Source organism: Chlamydotis macqueenii, chromosome 5 (assembly GCF_036417535.1).
Source record: "Chlamydotis macqueenii isolate bChlMac1 chromosome 5, bChlMac1.mat, whole genome shotgun sequence".
NCBI lineage: Eukaryota > Metazoa > Chordata > Aves > Otidiformes > Otididae > Chlamydotis > Chlamydotis macqueenii.
In genome coordinates this window covers 45021931-45035657 of record NC_141560.1, presented here as the reverse complement: position 1 = coordinate 45035657, position 13727 = coordinate 45021931, and positions in this window count along the sequence as shown.

Here is a 13727-nt window from a genome sequence, read left to right as displayed (position 1 = left end):
GAAGGCATTCAGTCCATCCATGAGATACAGTCTTCCTGTGTTTTCTACAAGCTGTTCCGAGAATTATATACAAACTGCTTACTACAGGCTGTGGAAGGAAGGTCACATCAAAATCTCTCTGCAATACAAGAATTTAATAGTATACCTCTCCAAGATATTTTCTAGCTGCTCATATAGGAAGATTAAGTTTTCTTCTCCAGAAATTGTATATGCTATGAAATGTAAGATGCACAGAATCATCATCAGATATCATATTTTAATAATAGTAGCCATACAGCAGCCTTTTGCCCTTACTGCTAGGAAAACAGAACAGCTTTTGCTAAATATTGAATACCAGCAGTGTGTGAGCTTTTACAAGCGACAGGCCAAAGATTGCAGAATTTTATATGTGCACTGAGGCACACAATTGGTACAGATAGGTAGTTTAACTGTAGCTTTGGCACATACAGTCACTGCATCTATCATAGAATCATAGAATCATAGAATGGTTAGGGTTGGAAGGGACCTTCAAAGGTCATCTAGTCCAACCCATCATGGTTGCTTATTTTTAACACATCCTTTTCTAAAAAAAAAATTGAACCATAAATGTATTTCAAAGTCAGCTTTACACTTGCTTGTTTTAACACCCAATAATAAACCAGCTTATTTTCTTTAAAGTGGTAGTAGGCTAAAATTGGGCCAGGCTAATGGCCTTTCTCACTGATCATTCACACTGATATTGTCCAGAATCAAATAACTGTTTTATCTGTCACATCTGCCATTGGAAAGAGACTTGCAAAGGCAGAAAGAGGAAAGCTTGTTTTTGCAAGCTGAACTTTATGGCAGGTTCAGACTTGACAACATGTTTTACAGTCTCTCTATCCACATATTTTCTCCAGATTCTAATACAGGGCAAGTGTAAGAATGACAAAAGCACATACATGGTTTTCAGCTCCTTCAAACATGAATATTCTGGGATGACAAAATACAAGGCACTGGACAACCTTTGGTGCTAATAGATTCTTTGTTTCTGAGGTTTTCCACTGATATTTTGGGCCTTTCTGTCCATTGCCTGTATGAAAAAGGCTTTCTCTGAATGAAGAGCTGATAGTACAGATCACATGAACAGCTACAAGAGCTTTTGTATTGGCTGGCTGTAGTTCATGGCTTACCAGAAAAAAGGCCTTTAATGCAATTGTCAGCCACTTGAATAAGCAGGTCAGGGATTTGCAACTTTTATTCTGGCATTAGAAGACACAAATTAAAATTACAGAATCCCTCAGTGTCACAAGAGAAAGCTGACATCCATCTGAATGAAAGATGGTTGCAGACCACTTTCCCTGACTCAGCATGCTCCCGCTCCGTCAGGGGCTGGTATTTGTCAGAGATACTCTGATTCTTAATAAGGCATTTCACCAGGCGGAAGTGTGAATTAACAGACGGAAATGGGAGAGGTTTTTTTTTTGTAGGGAAATCCTTGTACCACGTCAGATTTAACCTGAAGGTGTAAGCTCATGTTTTCACTTGTATTGACTTGCTATGAGCTTCTGAGATTCTGTGCTACAGAAACGGGACAGTTTGAACAGGATGATGGTTTAAAATAGCTCCCTAGATCATACCAAGGTGCTTACACCACCCAACTTTGGGCATTGAAATAGTCAGTTAATGACAGAAGACCACATATGGCGGTCGTGGTTTTTTAAACAAGAAAATGAAGCATGGCGAAAACACAAGTGAAGGTAGAAGGCTTGTGCTTACAACTACATCTACCTCCTTACGCTTCTGTATGCTGCTGCTTCAGGTTGTAAATGCTTTAAGAAAGGGATTTTGTCTTCCTCCAAGTGAGGAAGTATTCCTCCACCAGACAGTGAAGTATTACAGACCACTGAAATAATGTTTTGCAGTGCTGTTAAGACAAGGCAGTTGTCTCTACATAAAGTATGCCAAAAAAAAAAAAAAAGGGATATTTGTGAGAGGAATGTGAGCTTGGCCTCTCCATCACTGTCACTGAAACAGACCTGTAGATGTAAATCAATTAAATTAAGTAATTAAGAGAAGAACAAAGAATAATTTTCTTTCTAAAAGGGAGATATACAATGATTAGCCTCAAGAAAATGAGCTTCAAGCTGTGATGCTTCGGCAGGTGTTAATGACTGTAGAGCTCCTGAAACCTCCAGACTTATGTGAGTACCTGCCAGCTGCGTTTGTAGCCTTTTGCCACTCTGCTACCCTCAGGAAGATGATAAAGATTTAGCCAGCATGCAAAAGGGTACAGCTAGTTGCATGCATGCAGTGTAGGGCTCATGGTAAATGATTCTCTACTAGGATGCTACACTGTCCTGAGGCCAAGATCTGTAGGATTCAGGAGGTCTATGGAAAAAATCTGGCTGTGTACCTGTTTCCTGAGTAGCTCCTGAAATAGGAGCCACATACTTCTTTTCACCAGCAACTACTGTAAACTTGGCTTTGGCATAGCTCTTGCATCCCTTGCGGCAACATTGCATGAATACTGCCAGAGGGTGGGAGGCTCAATGCTAGGAAGCAGGGAGAAGGAGTCAAAAAGTAAAAGTTGTCAGGAAGGGCAGCGTAATCCACAGGTGGGTAGGAGGAAAAACACCGGGCAGGAATTGGAAGGGCCTGTAGCATGTGAATTGGGCATTGTTGTGACTGCTGTGGAACAACGCTGCATCCTGCTCTGCTGGGCAGAGCACCAACTTGCTGGGCAAATTAGACAGAGTTCAGGAAGGAGCCACAAAAATGAATAAAGGGCTGCAAGGCAGTGAATCGGAGTGTGACTCGAGGTCAGTCTATTTATCGATGAAAAGGCCAAGGGGTGACTTGGTCAAAATCCTTAAGTACCCAGCTGGGGAATAAATCCTTGATAACAGAGGTCCTCTTCTGTCAAGTAAACAACACGTTACCAGGAGCTAATGGCCAGAAGCTGATGCCAGACAAACTCTGAGTAGAAACATGTTGCTGATTTCCAACAATGGGCATAATTTCGGTGGGAGCAATTTCCAAGGGATTGCGGAGGTCTCTCTGTCATGGGTGGTTTTGAACTCAAGATGAGTGTTGTGCAGCTTCTTTTCATGGGATTTATTTCCATTTAGTTACAAGTTACATTGATGTTTAACCGTCAATGACATCACCAATGTGGTGTCCTCCGTTGTTTTGTGTTTACATGGGGCCCACTTGTGGTGTTATAAGACTGTTAATGTGCGAGGCAGATTTTATAAAAATCACAGTTCCTCTTAGGGCACCGAAGGGCCATCTGCAAAGAGAAAGACAGCTGTGATTCAGATAGTCACATCACACCACAAAGCCCAGAAGAAAAACAATGTCTGTGCTTCACCAGGTGAACTGCTTTAGTGTACGTCTTAGCACCTCAGTCATGGAGATTTAGAAAGCAAATGTCAGCTCCAGCTCAGGACAGACCTGGGTGAAGGAAAGGAAAATAAATCACTGCAAATGCAACTGAAAGGAAAGTGTTCGGTATAGTGGCAAGCACATGGTTAAGTATGTTCCCAATTAGCAAGTGAAGTTAAGCAAATGAGCAAATGTTTTCCTAAATGGGGGAGGGTATCTTGCTAAGTGTAGATGAACAACCCAGATATTCTGCTTTTCCATTTAACTCTGCTAACTTGCTATTGAAAATCCAGGCAAACAGGGTGCATTTTGTGCCTGACTATCTCCGTTTCATCTGAGAATTGGCCTTGCTGGCTGGAGAAGCAGAGCTTATTTTTTTTGTACAGGTAGTTCCACTGGAAGTGTATGTTTATTTCTTTTCTACTTTTTTTTTTTTTTCATAATCACAGGAGATTTGAGAAGCCTCAAAACCTTCTGAAGTGTCAGACACCGAATTATACATTGTGTATTTGCAATAAAATGCTGCCTCCTAGAGGTGATAATGTTTTTTCTTACATTTCTTACAGTTTCTTTTAAGAGTTGGTTAATATGCTAGAGTTTCAATTTTCGCAATGCCACTGCTGTAAAGGATATCTTGTGGAAAAAATAAATGGAATGTCATACTTTTAGCTAAAATTATATCTCTAGCTATGTTAAGGCTGCAAAGACAGGAAATTCAAGAATTATGGTTGCCTATAAAGCCTTAGTTCTATCCCCTCCCATGTCAGCCTTGTCTTCAAATCTTTAAGGACAGGATGACATAACATTTTATGTCCAAAAGAACTCTGAATAGTTTGCTGGCAAGATGCACTCTTTTTAGGAATGAATCAGGGTTACATATTGAAAGTAGAATCATAGAATCATAGAATGGTTAGGGTTGGAAGGGACCTTCAAAGGTCATCTAGTCCAACGCCCCTGCAAGGAGCAGGGACATCCCTGACTAGATCAGGTTGCTCAGAGCCTCATCCAGCCTGGCCTTGAACGTTTCCAAGGATAAAGTAGCTAGTTTTTATGTGTATTCCCCTCCAATGAAGGAGTAGATAAAGGAAAATAAGATTCCAGATTGCCAGTTGCAAGCATCCTTCTGGATTTGCAGCAGGGCTTGAAGGCTACATCTTCCCCCTTTGCTGTATTCCTCGTCTCAATGCCTCTGTGACCACAGATACCACTGTCACTGCAGACAGAACTTTCAGAGAAAGAAAAGGAATACTTATAAAGAGGCTGCCATGTTTTTCACTGCAATGCAAGAAGCAAACTAGCAACATAACAGCCAAAGCAGCATCTGCTTTTGTGTGAGTTAATTCTGTTTTGGGAGCAGACTGCCTTTCTCTTAAATGTTATGTGGAGTTCTTTCCTCTCTGGTCTAAAAAACGTTGTCACCAAACTGAAAAAAAAACAAACCAAAACTTCATAGATGATTCAGAAAGGATGATTGAAGGTTTGGAACAGCTTCTGCGTAAGGAATGAAGAAGCAAGCTATAACTCCTTAGCCTGGAAAAGAGATACTGCAAGGGGAGAAAAATGGTCTGAAATCGTGAGTGTACTGGGAAACCGGCTAGGGATCAATTTCCCAATTCCAGTATAAGAACTACAGGGAAGATTCAAGCAGGATCCTGGTTCAAAACAAACAAAGAGGAAGTATCATGCATATTTGCTCCGTTCTCAGGAGCTCTTTTAGTCAGCCACTTTTGGCTCCTGTCAGAAAGAGGACACAGGGTCAGAGAGGCCTGTGGTCTAATCCTAGGTGGCTATTCTAGCAGACATCACATGCTGTACAAATTTTGTTTCCTACATCTTTTAGGTAAAACCCTGAGAAGAATCAGCTTATTTTTGGAAAATGTTATTTTGAGCCACTGACTCAGGTAAAGTAGCCGTTTGGCAGCAGCTGTTGGCCTCTTATTCTTATTTCCATGTTTCCTTTGAGTGTCAGTCAGAGTTTTCATGTATTCCCTCCCTCTGTCAGAGAGGCACAAGTAGGAAATCACAGTGAACAGGCTGCTGTTTGATTCAATCTGTCTAGTCGCTCACTGTGTTTATTGGGGTCTTTTGCTAGGGAGAAGCAGAAGCTGCAAGTACCTCAGCACTGGTAGTTCTTAGTACCACATGGTGGATCAGTTTTTGCAGTGATTTTTGCACTGTTGCTAATACCAAGAACACCAAAGGAGGAGTTTTCCTCAGACAACATTGCTTGATCCTGTTCCTTGGCACAGAGACAGAGAAAAGAGCAGAGGAAATCGTTGCAGATAAGAAGGACTCACAGTTGCTAGTTCTGCAGTTGGAAATTATGCTTCTGTTCATGTTCACCTCTAGCAACTGCTTGTGGCCCACAAGATTTTGTCTGGTTTTGGAACATTTTCTGTAACACTGGTATTGTACAAATTTCAGCCAGTACTCTGATAAAAGGAGTTGGTGCATATGATCGTGTACCCAGATATTCCAGGCAAGAGACAAAGAGACCTCACAAACACCCTCTACAAAAACAGCCTTTTCAGAAAACAGCCTCCAGCTATCAGGATAGATGCCTTCCACTGAGTTTATTGACAATGAGTTAAGTGCACAGAATGGTATGGGTCCATGCTTATGATATCCTTACTGCTCCACTGCTGTGACCCACCTGACCTCCATGCCTTCCTTTGAAATAGTTGAGACCAGGAATTTGTTTTGCTGTCTGCAGAAATATATGCTATTTTTAGCCTTTCAGATTGAGATCATAGTGAGATCTGAGCTTGTCCTGGTCAAGTTTGACAGGTAATTGCTACTCAGAATCCATGTTGTCCAGTGTGAAATAGAGCAATAGGTCTTTCACACTTCACACTCCAGCAGCTTTGCAGTCAGGCCTAATCTAAATGATCTTGAGATAGCCACCACCTTCAGGATTTAGGCACTTCTGTGGTGGAAAGCACAGGGGCACTGCCTGTGATTGCCCCAGAGGGCTGTACGTGCTTTATACACAGCTTTCAATCTCCAAAGTAGTCATGGCAGAACTTTCCTCTAACATGAGACTGGAAAAGTTAGATCCAAATTTGAAAGGAGGCCTCCTATGTGTGCTCCTTTCCGTAGCTCTAAGGAATTGTTTCTTTCATTTTCACAATTGCCCAAATTATACTTCAGAGGACTGTCCTCTCTCCATCGGGCTCCCTGACTTGAAGCCCTCAGCTGTTCCCTAGCCTCTCTCAAAACTCCTAAAAAAGATTGTTTTCCAGTTTGAAAACCGAAAAGTGGGTCAGAGGCTCTTCCCTGGGTAAAGTAGGAGGAAAGCTGACACAATTGTGGTGGAGAGTAAAACCCTTATGGCAAATTCCCTTACTCAGCTCAGTTGTTTCCACTCTGGTTTCCACAGTCTCTACTACTCCGTTGTGCTTACACTGGCCAGCTCACTCTGTCCTTTTTTTCTGGGACACATTCATAACTTTTGAAACTCAGTTATATCCTCCCTCTACTTTCATCAGCCTTTCTATCTTCTTTCTCCTCTTACTTCTTCTGTCTGTTACTTTTCTAGGTCATCTTCTCTTGCCCTCACGATATGATAAACCAGGACAATTATCTATTGAGAGAACAGATAATTATTCTTCTTCAGTTCCTTATTTCTACCTGATCTTTTCCTGATCCATTCCCACTGTCGTATTTCATAAATAGTTTACAAAGCCCTTACCAACCTCTTACTGATCTGTCTCCTTACAGTGTGAAATCTCATGTAGAGACGTCTTCTCCCAAGAGACTTCATATGAGATTAAGTCTAATGTAATCATAGTAAAATTTATGATTTTCCTATTCAGGTTGCCTTCAGCATCCAACATCTTCTGTCACACCACTAGTTGCATATCAAAAGCCCTCATCACTCAAGTCTGTACATCTCAGATGTCCCCAGCCTAACATATACATATCATATCAGCAGCCTTTTGCATCTTCTTGGTCAGCGCCAGGGTCTTCTTGCTGTCCGTACAGCCTAACTCCCTTGAAGTACCAATTCCAGTTAATATTTTTCATGGCATTGTCAGACAAAAATATGTGTTAAGATTAAATCACCCCAAAGCTATGATTTAGGAGAGAAACACTTTCCGTACCAACAAAGTTTAAAATTTGTATGTCACCTAAATTGTGGCAAAATACATTAATCTTGTGTCAAAATTTTTGTTCAAAGTTGAGACACACTTGGTACCAGACAGTAGGAGGGAAAGGTCGGCTCCTGTCTCTAGAACAGGAACAGTTGTGTAATATTCAACAGTTGCATGGCAAGGTGCGTAGGAGAGATGTCTGCCTACAACTTCTTTTCCCAGTCTGGCTAGCTCTGCACAGATCAGGACACAGAAACAATGGGGCAGAGAAACCACAGTATGGTTAGATTCAGAAGCTACATTTTTTATTTAAAACAACAATATAGATGGTCTAAACATCCTGAAAATCTTGGTAGGATTGTTCCTGCCACTGTGGAATACACAGTGCCTTCTGGCTCATAATAATGGACCCTCACAAAGGTCCTAGGTCCCCTTCTTTTCATGTCACAGATGGAGAAAAGACAAGGCAAAAAGACCCCAGTCTCTGCAGAGTGTGGTGCCACACACACCCCCTTTATAATGTTGTACTCTGCAGCGATGCCCAAGTAGGCTACCAGGTGAGAAGGACCTCAGATGGACTCTTCACCGAAAGCTGCAAAATTTGTAGCTTGATGTTCTAAACCGGATCTCTGGCATTCTGTGAGAAAGGAGAAAAACCTTTTGCCACAGAACAGGATCACTTCCAAACATAGCAACGATTTTTGTCTCTGCCAACATCAGAAATTCAGCTACTAGAGTGATCCTGAGGCTAAATGAGGCTACAGTTACCAGGTGGCAAATATTGCCAGCCCTTTCTCATGCTGCGTGACCAGCGTGCGACAGCCTGTCACCGCTGCCTCTGTCCAGGGGCACTGTTGATGGGTAGGACAGGGTGCAGACCCCAGACCTCAGTTGGGAGCAGGCCTCCTTCTCCATGCCCTGCATCATAAGGAAATATGAGGGGCAAGGAAGGGAGGCGAGAAGCAGCTACTCCCAAGCTGAAGGAAAAGTGAGGACAGTGTCTCACTTTCTCCCCGGCTTTTCTGTCACTCCCCTCCAGACCTGGCCAGATGAGCACATTTAGACACGAGTTGAGGGCTGCAAACCCAGACAGTCATTTAGTATAAGGATCAGCCTGGTGTTTCCCTCATCTCCTCAGTTTTACTTAACAGAGGGACACACAGCAATCGTATGGGCTCTGAGTGTACTCAGACCTTCCTTCCCAGCTGCAGCTCCCACCACCAGGAAGAAGAGCTGCAAGTTCTTGGCAGCTTCAATGGCACAGGGCAGGAGAAGCCCTGTAGAGAGGTGAAGGAGTCCCTTGCCCACCAGCAGGAACCTGGGCTGGGACAGGAGAGTTGCCTGGGGGGAATGATCCAGTCTGATGGGATCCAAGGGGAAATGCACTTAAAGTGCTTGTCTTTCAGTCTGGAGAAACACCACTGCTTCCCTTTTCCCAGGCTTGGTTTGTCACCCCTAGCAAGTGATTGATAGCAAAGATGTATGTATAAGCAGCAGCGTGTGAGGAATTTAAGTGAAAATACTGTTTAATGAAAGGCTACTCTGAATCACCCCAGGCTAGCAGTCAAACCATCTGTTACAGTAATCATACACTGGAGTGTGGAAAAGATATAATTGTCTCATAACAGCTCATAATTTGGGCTGACTGCCTTCATTGACAGTTAGTTTCAGTCTGTGAGTGCTTTAATCAAATATACCTATCAGCAGAGATGCATGTGGTCCTGCTCCTGTGAGGACTGGTAGGTCATCAAGATTGCTGCCCAGTTAGTTGCATGATTAGGCAAAAAAAAATGATAAAGTTTTCTTGGATAGTTCAGTTAATTGGGTAAAAAGGTTGATCATTTGATGCATATAATATTTTTTTTATTTGCATTTTACTTTTTTTTAGTTATGTCATCACATAAACCAGCACCTTAGTGGTTTCTTTGTCAGTCCTCAAGATACCAGATTTGCAATGGTCTGAAGGCAATTCATCTAATGGCAGGCCACAAAGACTGCCTCTGTGGCCCTCACAAATTCTTGGAGAGATGAACTCTGTCATTCTTATCTCATTTTTATGAAGGTTCAAAATGAATAACACATGGGCCTCTCTCTTTTCTAGATTAGAAAATATTATCAGAATAAAGTGATAAATACTCCACCTTTCTCTCCATCGCAAAAACCAACTACTTTGAATATTTCACACCTCTCACTTCTTCAGTTTCCTACAAAAAGTTTGCTTATTTAAAGGAGGAATACAAATATACTCACAGATCCTGTTTATGACATTCCTTATCAGAGATAGAAAGCAGATACATATGTAAAAGGTGGGAGCAGACCTCTAAGGAGAAGCTTTCTCAGAGCGCCATGACCTTGTTTTGGTCCTGAACTCACACTGTATTATTTGCAGAGCCTCAACAGAACCATCCCTGTAAGAAAACAGAGTTGCAGTTCAAATCTTCCAGTAAAAATAAATGGTTTTCCTGCATGCAAGCCTGTGAACTGAGAGCCAAAGCTGAGTCCACTGAGGAGAACGGAAACTAGAGCAAAGACGAATCTGAAGCCAAAGGCTAGACTTGAAAGCCCTCAGATTAAAGTTTGGCCATGCACACCTCTATCATAATTACATAAATCTAAAATAAACTAAATATGAAAACATAGCTAGGCTTTTCTCTCCAGCAGAAGATCTCAAGGCAGCCTCTCTAATTTATTTAAACTACAAATTCTCTAAGGAGAGGGCCTGCTTGATGTGTTCATCAAGCAACAGAGAGCACACTGGTAAGTGCTTGAAAAACAGTAATCGTAGGTAATTTGGGAACGTCCCTTTAATGTGTTCAGTAACTAATGGCAGAGTTACTGCCGATGAGTGGAAAAGAGGGGCCCCCTTGGAAGCTCTTTCTTTAATGTAATCACAGCTGCAAGCCAAGGTTAATGTAGCCACAGCTCCCCTGGGAAGCATCATGGATAGATCGGTCACGGTTTGGGTAGCAGCCATCCTCTGTTCCCTGTTAGTTCTCCTCTTCATCAGGGGAATGATGAAGGCACTGGACCGACATCCAGCTCCTCCGGGATCCTTCCAAGCCCGATGGTGGAAAATCCTGCAATTCCTGCGTGACCTGGAGCGAATCAGTAGTGACAGAGGGGAGAGGGGTGCATCTGCATGTGTACACATTCAACTCCTCCTGCTGTGAAATGGGGAAAAAATCTTATTTCAATTCCAGGTGGGAGTGCTGGAAGGGTAAATCCATAACGATTTCTGGTGCATTTTTACGTGCTGATAGGAGGAGCCCTAGCATGGCACAAAGAAAAAGGCAATCTTCTGCTCCTTGAGGAACGGGCAGCCCTCAGAAACTGAAAGAGGATGAAGGGAGGTTTCAGTGATAGATGACACTGTTAAATCTTGACTTGTAGTTGTAGATTTTTAAATGTGGATTATTTCCTGGTAAAAGCTAAACCGCAGCAATGAGAGGCCATAGGGGTAGTTAGCCTAGGCTGAGGCTGCGCTGTGCAGACCACCCCAGGGACTCTCTGCCAGCACAGGGCAGCAAAGCCTTTGGCCTTCAAGCCTTCTTCCCCTGCCCGCTGCAGCTCCGGCAGCACTCCTCCAGCCTCCCTTTGTAGCAAACTCTACTCCAGTCGCCCGCCCTGCAGGCCCCAGCTCTGCGGCAGCGCTTCAGTCCGACCCGACAGGGTGGCAGGGCCTGCTGGTCCAGTCTGGACCCCAGACCCGTGGGCCAGACCGTGTCCCTCAGTCTGTTGGCCTGAGACCCACGGGGTTTTGCTATCATGCGTGCAAGGGACAATGAGCAAAACAAACTTGCTGGCTGTCCTGCCATGTCCAGGAACTCATGTATCAGTTATGGCGGTGAAAGCTGTCAAAGATCAGTGGTTTCTTCTGCTGAGGCAAATGTTCTCTTTGGCAAAAGACTCTGGGTGCAACAAGGAGATCCTTTTTTATTTAATAGTTTAAAGTTTATTATCAACCAATTTTTCTGATGTCAATATTTAGTCACTACTATCTGCCCAGATGGCAGCTCTCTTAAAATGAGACAGGGACTGCAAAGGCTGTGCTTTAACATTCCCCAAAGTACTTTCGTGTGGATCTAGATAAAGTCAGAAGTAGCAGGGGAAGGTGTCCAAACTCACCTGCCCAGGAGGCAGGAGAGCAACTGCAAATTATCCTTCCAGAAAAGGAAGCAAAAGCTCTTTGCTAACCTGACAAATAGGTGTCATTGATGGTGAGGCTCACATTGTACAGTGAATCTGCATTCAGAAAAACACAGTAAGACTGAAAACGTCTTCTCAAGGCTCCTGTTGAAATACTCAAAAGTCCCGGAGGGAGAGCAATCAGGAAGCCAGTAAGTGAGAAACAAGGAAAACTTTTGAGATAGGCAGTACGGACAGCCTTTCTGATGACGTGCAAAGGAAAAAAAAATGTTAGTTAAGTGTGCTAGCTGCTGCTGCTGCTAGTGTATAGGAGTACATTTGTTCCAGGGCAGGATACAATGACTAGGATTACCAGTGGACTTTTTATAATGCAGATCTGTGTACAGAAAGGGCAGAGATGTGGTGCTTTTTGCTTGCAGCATGCATAGTCAGCTCCCATGCACTCATCTGAGAAGCAGACAAGACGATGTAACAATCCCCTTAGTTAAATTGCCAAACAAGTGCTCACAAAGGCAACGACTTTCATGGCACAGATAATGTGAAAAGAGACTACTGGTTGGTAAGAGCAGACCCTTTCTCACAGAAGACAAAACCAAGCAGGGGAGCTGGCTGGCATTGCACAATCTGTCACAAGGAGAATCAGACAGGAGACCTGCCCAGTGCTGTACGTACGTGTTCAGCTGGCGCAGCACCATGTGATGGCATGTCTCCTTTCAGGGGGCAGAGAGACCAAAGATAACCCCAGGCACGGCTCCAACAGCTCTCACCTTACCCCATCACATGAATTCCTTTGCAATCAGCACAACATTGTTCTGCAGGCTGGAAACATCATGTAAAACCTTTGATCTGTCCATTCTTCACCTAAGGGCAGCAGACAAATAAGATGGCTTCTCCTGATAGAGGAAAGGAATTTGTTGTTTTTTTTGAAGACAATCAGAAGTTCATTACTAGAGTTGTCCAAATTAAAGTTTTAGTTTCATCACCTCCATTCCCCTGCCTCAGCCCAAATAATCATCGGATCATACGTCGTGACAAATGCTAGTTGAATTGCTAAATTATATTTCACTAAATTTGTCCTTGAAATCTGATTTTTGAAACAAAACCAGATTTTGTTTCAACATGCATTTTAAAAGTTGCAGTGTTTTGACTTTTCCATTTTTTTCTTTCCTAGTTTTTTTTTTTTTTGCTAACTGCACATTTTTCTTTTGCAAAGAACAATCCATCAAGAACAAAAAAAAATTCTTAATTGTCTCTCTTTTTGTGATGACAGACTTAAGATCAAAGTTTCTAGGTTTGGCTCTTTGAATAGAGAAGTGACTAATCAATAGCAAGCCAATGTTCATTTAGGTTTGAGTTCTCTCACAAAAATACTGCCAGGGCTGAGACTGCAGCTGGAGCAGTCATTAATATCATAGAGTATGTGTAAGTGCTCTGCTAAGGGATCTGCAGACCATGCAGATCCATTGCTACAGATGGTGCTAGCAAGGACATAAAAATCCCTCAGGAGTCCCTCAGAAACTGTAAGTATGACAGAAAATGGAATAGGAGTCGGGTTGAGGAACATCAGGTCTTCTCTGGGAGGTAAAATCCAAAGGAGTGCGGAGAAGCATATGAAGAACAAGTAAATTTTTTGATTCAACAAGTATGCTCTTGGGTGTGGGAAAAGAGCTTATGACTGCATTTTGCCTTACCTAGAGTTGTCTTTTATGACATATGTCAGCCTCCTATACACAGGCTTGAAGTCTACGCTACTTACATATGAAACCTTCAGAAGCTGCCAGTGCTTCAATAGCGTTCTCAATCAGCAAAGTGCTGTACTGGCTGACATGAATTCAACTGAAATTATCCACTTCTAGTCACTGCATTACCAAAAAGGTATGGGCAAATCAAAATGTGATTGTAGAACCAAGAAGAGTTTAATTATAAGAAAGATTAAGGGGTTGAAAGTCCTTTAAGCCAGAGTAGAAAAACCTTGTGTGAAGGCTGATTTATATCTGAAAAGTATCTTACAATAAAGACACCACAGAAAAGGAAGTGAACTCTGAGTGATAGAGTGTTACAACACCTGGAATTAGTGAGAGGTAGACTAAAAAGCATTGAACTGGAAGCAGTGCATGGGAGCAAACTTCCTGGAGAGGACTG